This window comes from Pseudophryne corroboree, chromosome 2 (genome assembly GCF_028390025.1).
Source record: "Pseudophryne corroboree isolate aPseCor3 chromosome 2, aPseCor3.hap2, whole genome shotgun sequence".
Classification (NCBI taxonomy): Eukaryota; Metazoa; Chordata; class Amphibia; order Anura; family Myobatrachidae; genus Pseudophryne; species Pseudophryne corroboree.
This window is the reverse complement of record NC_086445.1, coordinates 861,899,158-861,914,030: the sequence shown is the minus strand read 5'-3', so window position 1 is coordinate 861,914,030 and position 14,873 is coordinate 861,899,158. Positions and strand designations below refer to the sequence as shown.

The following is a 14,873-nucleotide window of genomic DNA, read 5'->3' as shown; positions in this document are numbered from 1 at the left end:
TTGTGCCTAACCCTCCCGTGAAGGTATCTAATCCTAACCTCTGTCCCTGCTGCCTAAACCTAACCCTCCCTCCCTTGCAGACTAACCACTCCTGGCGGTGCCTAACCCTAACCCACCCTACCCGCAGCCTAACGCTAACCTCCCCCCACATGCAGCCTAAACCTAACCCAGCACCTGACGCCTAAACCTAACCCCCCGCCTGATGCCTAAACCTAACCCTCCCTCCCCCGCAGTCTAACTACCTCCAGGGGTGCCTAAGCCTAACCCATCCTACCTGCAGCCTAACCCTAACCTCCCCCTATACACAGCCTAAACTTAACCCCCCGCCTGATGCGTAAACCTAATCCCCCCACCTAAACCTAACCCTCCCTCCCCCGCTGCCTAACCACCCTCAGGGGTGCCTATCCCTAAGCTCTCCCCACCCGCAGCCTAAACTTAACCCCCTGCCTAACACCTAAACCTAACCCTCCCGCCTGATGCCTAAACCTAACCCTCCCTCCCACACAGCCTAACATTCCCCGTGGGTGCCTAACCCACCCTATCTGCAGCCTAACCCTAACCTCCCCCCACCTGCAGCCTAACCCTAACCCACTGCCTGATGCCTAAACCTAACCCTCCCTCCCCCGCAGCCTAACCACCCCCCTCCCCCGTGCCTGGTGCCTAAACCTAACCCCCTTGCCCAGCCCTAAACCTATGACCGTGGGGATACGGGTGTCGGTATCCTTGCCCATTCGGAGTTCCAACGTCGGGATTCTGAAAAGTGTCGGGATCCCAGTGTCAGTATTCTGACTGCCGTAAACCCAACAGTCGGCATCTTTACCACATCTCCTGGAAATGCATATGTCCCAACATTTGGAGCATGTGTCCGCAGCTCTCCTCTCAGGGCAGCTATTCAGGGATCACCCACTGCGTGTAGACGAAGAGGAAGAGATGAAAAATCATTGTTAGTGGATGAACAAGCAGAGAGACAAACTGCAAACAGTGGTGTGGTTGTGTAGAGAGAAACATCTCTCTATGTAAATATGTTACTCTAACTACTGAGGACATGGAAAATACCTAAAATAAGGACAATTATCCCAAAGGACCCGTTGTTTTTATACAAAACACATTGGGCGGATAAGTTCTCTCTTATAGTAATTAGTGGGTACCTTCAGAAAAAAAATTTGACCAGTAAATAATAAAAGCTATAAATTGCTAACATTTAGGGGTCAATCCAATTAGGTACGAGTTACCATTGCTGCGACGTTTCAACAGCATCCAAACTCACACCCTTTGTGGCCAGATTCAGCCTATGGGGCTACCGGAAAGTGCGGCTGTTGTAAGACAAACTCGCACCTAATTAAACTGACCCCTTAGTTGTTAAATGTGATAAAATAGTAAAATATAATGGTGTAATTGTGGGCCTGGTTCATTTGTGGTTGTTGAAGTGATCGCTGCTGCAATCTTGCCGTTCACAATTGCATCGTGAGTCTGAGCAGTCGTAGGCTGAGCAAGTCTCCTAGACACAGGGAGCTCTCCAGCAGCCCACAGGTCGCAATGGGTAATTTATGCACACACATGGAGCGGTGTTTGAACGGACCTGACACGCCTGTATAGAGTTAGCCACCCCTGTTACCACCTCAAACGCTGACTTCCTGTCAATCACTTCGCGATGGGATCCTCTATGTGAGCTTGATTTTGTTTATTTTGTGCGCAGTGCAGCTTACACGCATGCACAGTGAAAAGCATTGAGCCACTTGGTGCAACAGCAGCTCTGTGTCCGCATCTGAATCAGGCCCCCTGAGTGGTAAGGAGAAGGACTATGTCAACTTTATTATATACTAGGTGATTCATCGCGCCCTACGGGCGCTCTTCACACCGTCGTTAGGGGCTACGCCCCGTTAACCTCTGCACGCCTTTGAACATACGCAGGGCGGTAGATAACAGAATCAGAAACGCAGGGCAGTATAGAGGGCATACAGAAATGGGTTCCGGTTGAGATAAGATAGAGAGGCGTAGGGGGAGAGAAAGGGAATGTACAGAAACGCTGTGCGATGGGTAAAGGATAGGGAGAGGCAGGGTGGTAGGGAGAGGATAAAGAGAGGGAAGGTGTTAGACAGAAAATACCGTTGCAAGGGGCTACGATCCATTATCCCCTGCACGGGCTTCAGCTGTGCTATAATTGTTATTATATGGAGTATTACCTGTTTTTTTTTATGGCAGTGGGTAAATATTGTAAGGGGGGAGGGCGTGCGATTGTCAAGGGGGCGTAGGCCTTTGTGAGGGCGTGCAGAGTGGCCGCAGGGCACAATGAATAACATAGTGTAGAGCAGGCATGTCCAAACTGTGGCCCTCCAGCTGTTGTGAAACTACATATCCCAGCATGCCCTGACACAGTTTTGTTGTCAAAGAATGCTAAAGCTGTGTCAGGGCATGCTGGTATGTGTAGTTTCTCAACAGCTGGAGGGCCGCAGTTTGGACATGCCTGGTGTAGAGTGTAGTATATATTGCTAGTGTCTGCATTATGAAGTACCAGATGAGTAACAGCAATGCACTGTAGATAAGATACGAAGGTGCTGTGGCCACAGGTAGCAGAGCCGCTTATACACACAGTGGCCACAGGTAGCAGAGCCGCTTATACACACAATACCCACAGGGGGCAGAGGCGCTAATACACACAGTGCCCACAGATAGCAGAGCCGCTTATACACACAATACTCACAGGTAGCAGAACCACTTATACACACACAATACCCACAGGTAGCAGAACCGCTTATACACACAATACCCACAGGGGGCAGAGGCGCTTATACACACAGTGCCCACAGATAGCAGAGCCGCTTATACACACACAATACCCACAGGTAGCAGAACCGCTTATACACACAATACCCACAGGTAGCAGAACCGCTTATACACACACAATACCCACAGGGGGCAGAGGCGCTTATACACACAGTGCCCACAGGTAGCAGAGCCGCTTATACACACAATACCCACAGGGGGCAGAGGCACTTATACACACAGTGCCCACAGGTAGCAGAGGGGCTTATACACACAGTGCCCACAGGTAGCAGAGGGGTTATACACACATTACCCACAGGTAGCAGAGGCGCTTATACACATAATACCCACAGGTAGCAGAGCCGCTTATGCACACAATGGCCACAGGTAGCAGAGCCGCTTATACACACACACACAATACCCACAGGTAGCAGAGGCGCTTATACACACAGTGACCACAGGTAGCAGAACCGCTTATACACACAATACCCACAGGTAGCAGAGCCACTTATACACACATTACCCACAGGTAAGCAGAACCGCTTATGCACACAATACCCACAGGGGCAGAGGCGCTTATACACACAGTGACCACAGGTAGCAGAGGGGCTTATACACACAATGGGCACAGGTAGCAGAGCCACATGTACACACATTACCCACAGTTAGCAGAACCACTTATACACACAATACCCACAGGGGGCAGAGACGCTTATACACACAGTGCCCACAGCTAGCTGAGCCGCTTATACACACACAATACCCCCAGGTAGCAGAGGCGCTTATACACAGTGCCCACAGGTAGCAGAGGTGCTTATACACACAATGGGCACAGGTAGCAGAGCCACGTGTACACACAATACCCACAGGTAGCAGAGCGGCTTATAAACACAATACCCACAGGTAGCAAAGCCGCTTATACACACAGTGACCACAGGTAGCAGAGCCGCTTATACACACAGTGTGCACAGGTAGCAGCGCCACTTATACACAATGGGCACAGGTAGCAGTGTTGCTTATACACATAATGGCCACAGTATTAGTGTTTCTCATTAATCCAATGTCCATTGGTAGCAACTATACTCACAAAAGTTTGGGGGGTTTGGAAAGGGGGTGGGTTCAGTGAGGTTCCTATCCGTGGGAATCACTTGTAGCGGCTGTGGATGGTGATTCGAGGTGCTACGTGTGGTGGAGGGTTGGGTGTGGGAGGGGGTCCAGAGGTGTTGTGGGTGGCGGAGGGGTGGGTGCAGGGGCATGGATGGCGTAAAGGGTGCAGAGATCCTGTGGGTGGGGGAGGGGGAGGTGTAGAGGGGGCGCGGATAGGGAGTGTAGTTGCTGTTGGTGGGGGAGGGGGACTGTGGATGAAGGAGGGGGTATGGAGGTGATGTGTGTGTGGGAGGGGCGATGTAGGGGTGTGCGTTTGGAGGTGCAGGGGGGGTGAGCTTAGGTGATGGGTTTCAGAAGTGCTGTGGGTGGGGGAGGTGTGGGATGGCACGGATGGGGGATGTGGATGGGGGAGGGGTGGATGCGGGGGAGCTGTGGATGGGGGAGGGAGTCCGGAGGTGGTTCGGGTGGTGGTCCAGAGGTGTTGCGGGTGGGGGAGGGGCAGGTGTGGGAGGTCCGCAGATGTGGAGGGTGCCTGTAGATAATGCGTGCGGTTAGGTGCTGTGGTTGTGGGAGTGGCGGGGGTGTTGCTGGTGGGGTACGTGATCTGGATGGGGTAGGTGATGTGGATGTGCGGTAGCTATGGGAGGGGCGGGTGCGGGGATGGCAGGGATGGGGGAGGGGGTCCGTGGGCACTGTGGATGAGTGAGTGGTGGGTGTGGGGTTACGACGGTTGTAGTGGGCCAGGTGTGCTGCTGCAGTGGGTGGGGGAGGGTGCCGGTGCAGGGATACCACAGTTGGGGTAGGGCGGTTGATGCAGCTGCGGCGGGTAGGGGAGGGGCAGGGGAGGGGGTGCGGCGGTGGGGAAGGGGCGGGTGTGAGGATGCTGCGGGTGGGTTGGGGGGGGCGGGAGGGGGTGTGGATGGGGTCTGTAGATGCTGGTGGTGGAGGGGCAGGTGCAGGAGGCTGTGGATGAAGGAGGGGGTCTGGAGGTGCTGTGTGTGGGGGAGGGGCGATGTAGGAGGAGTTGGGGTTGCAGAGGGGGAGGTTGGGTGATGGTTTGTAGAAGTGCTGGGGGTGGGGGAGGTGTCTGTAGATGATGGGGGTGGGGGAGGTGCTGTGGGTGGGGGACAGGTGCGGAGGGGGGGGCAGGGGCTGGAGCAGTGGTGGTGCAGTTGGGTGGTGGGAGGCAGCTGCTGGGGTTCCGAGGGTTGGGGAGGTGGTGCGGGTGGGGGAGGGGTGGGTGCAGGAGGGGTGGGTGCAGGATGGGGCAGTTGCGGTGGTGGTGCGGGTTGGGTGAAGGGTGCAGCAGTGGGGAGAGGTGGGTATGGGGGAGGGGCAGGGTTGCAGCGGGTGGGGGAGGGGCGGGGGGTGCTGCAGGTGTGGGAGCTACGGGTGGGGGCGTGAGTGCTGCGGGTGGGAGCGGATGTGGGGGATGCGGGTGTTGGTGCTGTGGGTGGGGGAGGGGGCAGAGTGCCACGGGTGGTGCGGGTGTTGGTGCTGCGGGTGGGGGAGGGGGTGGAGTGCCACGGGTGGTGGGTGGATGCGGTGGGTGTCGCGGGTGTTGGTGCTGCTGGTGGGAGTGCCGCGGGTGGGGGGCGAATGCGGTTGGTTTGCCTCGGGTGTTGGTGCTACCGGTGGGGGAGGGGGCGGGAGTTCCGCGGGTGGGTGGCGCGGGTGTTTGTGCTCTGGGTGGGGGAGGGGACGGGAGTGCCGTGGGTGGTGGGTGGATGCGGCGGGTGTTTGTGCTACGGGTGGGGGCGGGAGCAGTGGTGCCACAACGTGGGTGCGGGCCGCACCCGGGTGTTACCCTCTGAGGGGTGACACCAAAGTGCCGGCTCCTGTCACAGTGCAGAAGGCAGCACTGCAGATTCAGCAGTGTCCGGGTGAAGGCCGTATGCCCCGACCCACAATGTGCCAAAAACGGGGGGTCGGGATGCAAATCCACGCCCCCTTCCGCGAAGCCACACCCCCTTTTCACCCGCGACCGCGGGTAAGTGACGGGTGGATGCCGCGGGTGGGAGGCAGATGCGGGTGGTTGCCGCGGGTGGGAGGGGGGGCGAGTTGTGCCGAAAACGGGGGTCGGGACGAGAAGCCATGCCCTTCCGCGAAGCCACGCCCCCTTCCGCGAAACCACGCCCCTTTTCACCCGCGACCGCGGGTAAGTGACGGGTGGATGCCGCGGGTGGGAGAGGGAGCAAGAGCAGCTGCCAGTGCTCAGCATGTCCCCCTGAACTCTGCAGCAGCCGCTAGTCTGTGAGGCGGGTAGTGTGAGTTCCGCTCACAGTCAGCGGCTGCGATGTCACCAGAGAGAGTGTACGGGGAGAAGGGAGACAGGGGACTGGGCGGAGATGGGGAGGGGACTGGGCGGAGGGAGGGAGGGGACTGTTCCTGGCCAGATCTGTGCCTGTGACTCCGCCCAGCGTTACGGGCACAGAGTCACAGACTTGGGCAAATATATAGGAGATAAAGATAGGGAAACAGTCACTTGTTACAGCTCGAATTCACATCATTTATACCATTCTGTACCATTTCATAATTTTTATTCTATGGGGGAGATGTATTAAGCCCTGCAGAGTGATAAAGTGGAGAGAGGTAAAGTACCAGCCAATCAGCTCCTAACTGCCATGTTACAGTCTGTGTTTGAAAAATGACAACTAGGAGCTGATTGGTTGTCAGTTTATCTCTCTCCACTTTATCACTCTCCCAGGCTTTGTACACATGCCCCCAGTTCATTGATATACTGTAAATGTCATCCATTTCACTATATCCCCCGATCTGTATTGTTCTTCCCCCGATCTGTATGTTCTGTATCATGCTCTCCCCACCCTTCCTGTTTTTCTGTATTACAGTATGTTCTACATCTCGCAACCCCCAAAAGTGTGTCATTCCTCTATATCTCCTATAGAGTACGCCACAATTTTTATGTTTTTGTATTGTGCCCCCACACCATCTGTATGTGCTATACCAAGTTGCCCCCTTCTGCATGTTTTGTATTGTCCGCTCTCCCCCACCATAGATCCTATGTTTTGTACTGTGCTCTCAATACCCCCACCACACACACAATTACACAAGTATGGTAACTTACCTCCTGCATGCTATTCTCCAGTCACTAATTCCTCTGCGACCCCTCCCGTCGTCTTCAACTGACACTTTGCAGATCTCTTTGCCGGTCACCCGACACTCTGCAAATCTCTTTGCCAGAACTTTGCCAAATGATGATCTAAATAACCAGAATTTCCTGGTCAGACATACTATGTTTTATAATTATACTACTACATTTTGTTACGTACTTTCATTTTAATTCATTTGCAATTTATCTATTTTATTGACTTTTTATCCAAAACCCAAGATCCTTTCTCATAGAGACCCAAGTTATCTGCTCCAGGTTTTATCTTCCCTAGTGCTAGGATCATGTTAGTATCATACACTGGGCCTCTTTCAGACCTGATCGCAGCAGCAAATTTGTTCTCTAATGGACAAAACCATGTGCACTGCAGGTGGGGCAGATGTAACATGTGCAGAGAGAGTATGGTAACTTACCTCCTGCATGTTATACTACAGTCATTGCTACCTCTGCGACCCATCCCGTTGTCTTCAACTGACACTTTGCAGATCTCTTTGCCGGTCACCCGACACTCTGCATATCTCTTTGCCAGATGATCTAAAAAACACAAAAGACTATCATTAAGCATACTACTAGTTTAAGTACAATAAAATGTCCATGAGTCAACCAGTTTCCCAATTTTCCCTAAACCAAACAAGATACTTTCAAAGTTATCAATATCCCATTTATCTATTTTATTAACTTTTTCCTCCCAAAGCCACGATCCTGCCTCATAGAGACCCAGGTTATCTGCATCCCCTGTTTGTGTGCTTATCCTCCATACTGCCCTCTTTATTCCTGTAACGCTACATTTTTATTCCTAAATATGTAATTCCTTCCTGCGTTTCTCTTATTTATGTGTCCTTGTACCTGTATTCCCTGTTCTGTCTATCTTGTCTTGCCTTTCAGCGGACTATACTGCACTCTGTCTTACTTCCCCCCTCCATTATACCCTGCTATGTAGGACTCACCTCCTCCTACCTGTCTTCCTGCATGGAAACTGGAAATGTCAGCAGCTGTAGATAGAATGTTACAGGAAGAAGCATTGTGATGTCACGGGCTAGTGATGTCACAAGCTCGGTGTGATGTCACAGTAACCAGCAGCAAAGCTACAGAGTTACAGTCATCTTACATATGCATTTTCTACATCAATTACAACTGGATATACATGAGTTCTAGTTTAAAAAAAATGAGACTAGTGTAGAAAATGAAGTATAAGGCAATGTTGTACAGAGTGCCTCAATATATAGGTAAAGGGAAAACATAAGTGACAGGAATTTCTAGACTAAATCACCGCTTATATTTTATAAGGAAATAAAGCTCTTTATCTAAGAGGCTGAATTAATCATTTTCCGTTGTGTGTGTGTGTGTGTGTATATATATATAAGTTGTAACACTGTAGTGGTGCAAGGCGCCTTTTCCTGGGGAATATGGCCGCACGCAGCAGCTGAGGAACAACACAAGTCCAGTTTCTGGTACAACTGACCCCGGCCAGTTTTATTGAAACAGAAAATAAAACAAACCCCAAAATAAAAATACCTTGCCTGTCCGGCACTAACTAAACATAAGATATTCCTAACTGTCACTAAACAAAACACAGAGTTCTTCAGTACATACTGTATAGCTTACTTGCATCAGAAAGCGTGTCTCTCACACACAGATCCTGCAGCCTTCCCAGGCAGTCTGCCCATACTAATCAGGCTAGCAGCACTATAACACTCTTACACAGCTGAAACCCTGATTAGCCCTCTGTGAGGCCAAAGACCCGAACTGGGCCCAATGTCTAGAACTCGCCTTATCTCTCTCTCAGAGCCTTTACCCAGCTTTTACAGCAAACTGAAAAGGTTCAGACAAAACAAAAAGCATTTTTCCTAGAAGTTAACATTTTCTAAAACATGTAAGACAAGAACCTGGGACAAATATACCTGCCCTCAAACACTATCCCAGTGTTCTTGTCACATATCCCCCTCCCCTGTTTCGACCTAGGGGCCGGAACACTTGTAGCCCCCAAACAGAAGATGCGAGACAATGCATCTGCGTTGGCCAATTGTGTTCCCGGTCTATGTTCGACAGTAAACTTAAAGTCCTGCAACGCTAGAAACCATCTAGTTACACGAGCATTCTTGCCTCTATTTACATACATCCATTTTAAAGGGGCATGGTCTGTCACTAGTCTGAATTGTCTACCCAAGAGGTAATATCTCAAGGTATCTAGTGCCGTTCTCCGATAAGGCTGGGGAACTACCAGCGGTTCCACCACATCCTCACCCCTTTTGACAATGTGGTACAAGAGCTCATTACAGATGGCCATGTGGGGATACGTAACCCTGTCACCTGGTACCACAGGTTCCCCATTAACAATCTTAACATTCTCTCTAGCCTTTATTAAGGTAGGATCCTTTAACTGTTCAGACGCAAACAGATCCTTCTTTACCTCCAGGTCAGGCACGCTTTCAGTTCTAACTACTATGTCTCTGTTCCCGGCAAGAGGGTCCTCACTGGACTCCCCATCTGTCACTTCCCCAGCCAAACTAGCAAAAGGCAAAGGGCCAGAAAGTTCCGAAGACCCACGTACATCCATAAAATCACCGGTATTATCAACTGGCTTTTTACTTCTCACATCTGTTGATAACCGTGATTCCCACAGTTTCCAAAAATGAGGAAAATCCCTCCCTATTATGGCCTCATGCACCAAGGTAGGGACCAGTCCCACTTTAACCATTGCTGACCCACAACAAGTTTCTATATTCACCTCAGCAGTGGCATAATGTTGGGTATCCCCATGTATGCAAGTTACCCCAATAGGTATTTGCTGGACCTTTAAGGGGTTCACTAACCCAGCTTTCACGAGGGTAACTAAACTTCCTGAATCTAGCAAGGCCTCTACCCGGTTACCCTCTAAGAACACATCACACATTTGTTTTTCCAGCTCAGGTGAAGGTACCACAGTACAGGCTAACCTAGCAAAGAAAGACATTCTGCGACATTCAAAGGCAGCATCACATTGCATGGGTTCTTGCGTGACTGGGCAATTGGCAATAACATGACCTGGCATACCACACCTAAAACATTTAACCACACGATTATCAACCCGTTTGGGCAGCATAGACCGTTCTATCCCCATTGGCCTGTCTCCAGGGCCAGTGTTTACAGTCTCTCCAGCCTTGCGTTCTCTTAACCGCCCAGCAACGTTTTCCCACGGAACAGTCTTACCAGTCTTTACTGAAGGGCGCTGTCGAGGATCTATGGGTTGCTGGGTGGTCATCAGTAGTTCCTCTGCTGCCAAATACCTCTCTACCATGTCCACTAATTGGTCAGCAGTACCCGGGTTTCCATGGCTCACCCACTTGCGCAGGACCATGGGCAAAGATCTCAAGTAGCGGTCCATGACGACTCTTTCCACCATCTGGGGACCAGTTAATGTCTCTGGCTGTAGCCATTTTTTTGTTAGCCGAATAAGGTCGTGCATCTGGGAGCGCGGAGGCTTCTCCATGGCGTACAGCCAACGGTGCACCCGTTGTGCTCGTACTGACAGCGTGACTCCCAGGTGGGTCAGGATCTCAGTCTTTAGTTTATCATAGTCCCGAGCCTCAGCAGGGCTTAAATCAAAGTAAGCTTTTTGGGGCTCACCTGACAGGAAAGGTGCCAGCAGACTGGCCCACTGTGCTTTCGGCCAGTTCTCACGCTCGGCAGTCCTTTCAAACGTGGTCAGATAGGCCTCCACATCATCAGCCTCTGTCATTTTCTGCAGGAAGTGACTGGCCCGTATAGAACTAGAGCTGGTTGGAGCACTGACGGCCACATCTCCAACCCGAGCTGCAAGTCTCTGCACCACTTCTGCTAAGGCCTCTCTATCCTGACGCTGTTGCCTGTAAAGTTCATCAACAACTGCCTGCTGTTGTCTCTTATTTTCCTCCATTGCCACCTGCTGCTGTCTTATATTTTCCTCCATTGCCACCTGCTGAGCCGCTGTAGCTTGCAGCAAGGCTTTAAGCAGATCCTCCATGTCGACAGATTTTTCAGGCGGCTTTGTAGCTGCTTTCACCCAGGACATATATCAAACCCTCAGGGGTGAGTCTCAGTAACTTCACACTGGGCTGTATCTGCATAAACCACCGTTTTCTGCAGGCCTCACAAAGCTGCTGCTTTCACTTATGCGCAGAACGGTGTGCTCGCATTCTCCACCAAGTTGTAACACTGTAGGGGTGCAAGGCGCCTTTTCCTGGGGAATATGGCCGCACGCAGCAGCTGAGGAACACCACAAGTCCAGTTTCTGGTACAACTGACCCCGGCCAGTTTTATTGAAACAGAAAATAAAACAAACCCCAAAATAAAAATACCTTGCCTGTCCGGCACTAACTAAACATAAGATATTCCTAACTGTCACTAAACAAAACACAGAGTTCTTCAGTACATACTGTATAGCTTACTTGCATCAGAAAGCGTGTCTCTCACACACAGATCCTGCAGCCTTCCCAGGCAGTCTGCCCATACTAATCAGGCTAGCAGCACTATAACACTCTTACACAGCTGAAACCCTGATTAGCCCTCTGTGAGGCCAAAGACCCGAACTGGGCCCAATGTCTAGAACTCGCCTTATCTCTCTCTCAGAGCCTTTACCCAGCTTTTACAGCAAACTGAAAAGGTTCAGACAAAACAAAAAGCATTTTTCCTAGAAGTTAACATTTTCTAAAACATGTAAGACAAGAACCTGGGACAAATATACCTGCCCTCAAACACTATCCCAGTGTTCTTGTCACAATATATATATATATATATATATATATATATATATATATATATATAGACAGCGGTGTGGGGATCGGCACTCTGAAATAGGGGTACTAGGAATACTTGCTGCGGTGCCCTCTGTGATCCTGTGTGGGATCCAATATGGTGAGTAGAAAAAGCAGCGGCACTCAGCAGTCAGAAGTAAATGATGAGAAACAACTTTTAATCATGTCCTACGGCGTTTCGGGGAACAAGCCCCGTCTTCAGGGACAGACAATATAACAATACAAGTGTACATACAACATATATATACCCGTGCTGAACAATTAATCATGAACAGGATTCATCTCACCTGTCAGACGCCGCCACCGCCGCCGCGTCCGTCCGGGTATCAGCGTGTCCACGAGTCCCCGGACACTGACGTCAGTTAGCAGCGCCGGACAGGGAGCCAATCCCGACGGTCACAATAGTGTTGCTAAGCAACTGAAAATAAACATAAACAAAGAAAGCGTGAGGTTATTGTGCAGCGGACACCAAACTTAGCGTGTCTGCTGGTACAGAAAACATTAAAAAAGTATATATACAATAAAGGTTAAAAACTTATATCCTCTGATCTAGGCAGTGACGAGCCAGTGAATATCCGGTGGTATAACATTCAATTATAATAGGGTCTACACATACATTGCCCCTAAAACTGGTCAATTAATGATTTAGGACAATATGTAAACAACATTACAGTGTCTTTGGAAGATATCTATTGCCTACACCATTGGACTATTATTTAGGATTAATAGGGATAACTAAAGTCACACTATAATCATAGGAAGCTTTGGAGACCCATGGTCTCATTTAAACCCCGTGGTGACAGGGTATTGAGAACAAAGATCCACCTGCTTTCTCGTTGCAGTAGGATCTTGTTCCTATCTCCTCCACGGTGTGACAATGGTACTTGATCTATTATGATGGCCCGCATGCTGGCTACCGTATGTCGTGCTTGTACGCAATGTCGGGCTACAGGTTGATCGCTAGTGCCCTTCTCAATGGCCAATTTGATGGCACTGCGATGCAGTGCCATACGTTCCCGAAATTGTCTCTGTATTTTGCCTATATAGGCTAATCCACAGGGACATTTTAACATGTAAATTACATGTGTAGACGTACAAGTTACCCTATGCCTGATAGTGTATTTCTTACCCGTAAGTGGGTGGATGAAATTGGGACCTGTCATAAGGGTGTTACAGGTGGAACAACCTAAGCAACGATAACAACCAAGTTTAGGACGCAGGAAATGTGATTGCCCAGATCTAGTTAAAGGAAAAATATCCAATTTAACAACCGTGTCAGCAATACTTTTACCCCTAGTGTAGCTAGGGAGTAATTTAGAACCTGCCAGTGCCGGTAAGGATTTGTCTGTACTTATCATTGGCCAAAGCTGTTTGGCCTTCCTTACCAGAGGAGTGGTAGCTGTCGTATATTTATTGACCCACGGGATTCTAGTGATGTCTTTATTCTGCACTCGTGTTGAAGCAGTGCTGTTCAATAGGGATTCCCTAGTCTGTCTAAGCGCTTTGGCCTTATTAGCCAAAAGCTCTGAATATGGGTATCCCCGCTCTTCAAATTTAATTATCATTTGATCCATGGTATTTACTGTCTGTGTGGGATCAGAGATAATACGCCTGGCTCGTAATAACTGAGAATACGGGAGACCCTTTCGTGTGGACAGAGGGTGAAAGCTCGCATGATGCAACACAGAGTTTCTGTCTGTGGGTTTGACATAAAGGTTGGTCTGTAAAACACCATCAACTAAAGAAATGGCCACATCTAAAAAGTGTATGGTTTGGGATGAAGTCTGATAAGTAAATTTCACAACACTTTCAGAAGCATTATGGTCATCCAAAAGTTTAGATAATGATAGGGCAGGCCCTTTCCAAAAGATTAAGAGATCATCTATGTACCTCTTGTAGAAGCACACAGATGACCCTAGTAAATTATCAAGCAATTGGGTTTCCACTTGATACATGTAGGCATTCGCGTACGATGGGGCCACTGGGGACCCCATCGCACAGCCTGTTAGCTGTAAAAAAATACGACCATTAAATGAAAAATAATTACGAGTCAAAATTAAAGTTAACAGTTGTAGAAATACTTCAATAGGGGGACCCAAGTATAAAGGATTATTGTTGATTAACTTCCGTACTGCCTCCACACCTGCTTCATGTGGAATGCAGGTGTAGAGGCTAGTAACGTCTGCACTACATAACTGTACTTGTTCTGAAGGGATAATCAACCGTTGTAAGTGCTCCAATAGAGCTGTGGTATCCTTCAGATACGAAGGGACTGCCTGAATGCATGGATTGAGAAAAGCATCCAAAAAAATAGAAATAGGGTGATAATGATTTTCTGGCCGACACTATAGGTCGGCCCGGTGGATTAGACAAAGATTTGTGTACTTTGGGTACTGTGTAAAATAAAGGTACGGTAGGGTACTGTACTGTCATGACCTTTACCTGTTCACTAGATAATGCACCCGTGCTTACACAATGTGCCAAGAACAAATCTAATTCTGTTTTATACTGTATAGTAGGATCAAATGTTAAACTCTTATATGTGGTAGTATCAGAGAGTAAACGATTGCCCTCTGCCACATATACTGGTAGGTCCTGTATAACTACAGCTCCCCCTTTATCTGCTTCCCTGATAATCAGGTCAGTCCTGGTGGATAAGTCCTTCAAAGCGCTCCGTTCCTCATTTGTGAGATTAGGATGACATGTAATGGTGGAAGTCTGTTGATATGACTGTTTCAACATCCTCGAGAAAGTCCTAATGGATGGATTGTTCGTATTAGGATCAAATTTGGATCTTGGAGCCTCATTTCTTAATTTTGCTGGAATATTGGTGTCATGTTTAGGCCCCTCGGCAATTCCAAAATGTTCTTTGAGACGTCAAGTCCTGTTGAACTTATAATTTTCCACTAGTGCGGTGAAATCATCCGGCTTGGTGGTTGGCACAAATGATAACCCTCGCGATAAAACTCTTTGTTCTGTTGAAGTAAGTGGTGTTAAAGCAGATTATTTATCTTATATAATACCCTTTATGAGGTCTAAGAACACTGTACGCTAACTACGTATGAAGTACCGTAAGGGTACGCACGTTGCGTAACAATCGCTTA

General features: G+C 49.3%; 1 long non-coding RNA gene across 1 annotated transcript; it reads right to left on the bottom strand.

Moving 5' to 3' along the window:
- Positions 1 to 676: 676 nt before the first annotated feature.
- LOC135051324 (uncharacterized) lies at positions 677 to 7,527 on the bottom strand. The gene is made up of 3 exons (XR_010242187.1): positions 7,411 to 7,527; positions 6,956 to 7,090; positions 677 to 906 (listed from the first exon to the last, which is right to left on the bottom strand). It is a non-coding gene; the product is annotated as an uncharacterized LOC135051324 (long non-coding RNA).
- Positions 7,528 to 14,873: the final 7,346 nt, after the last annotated feature.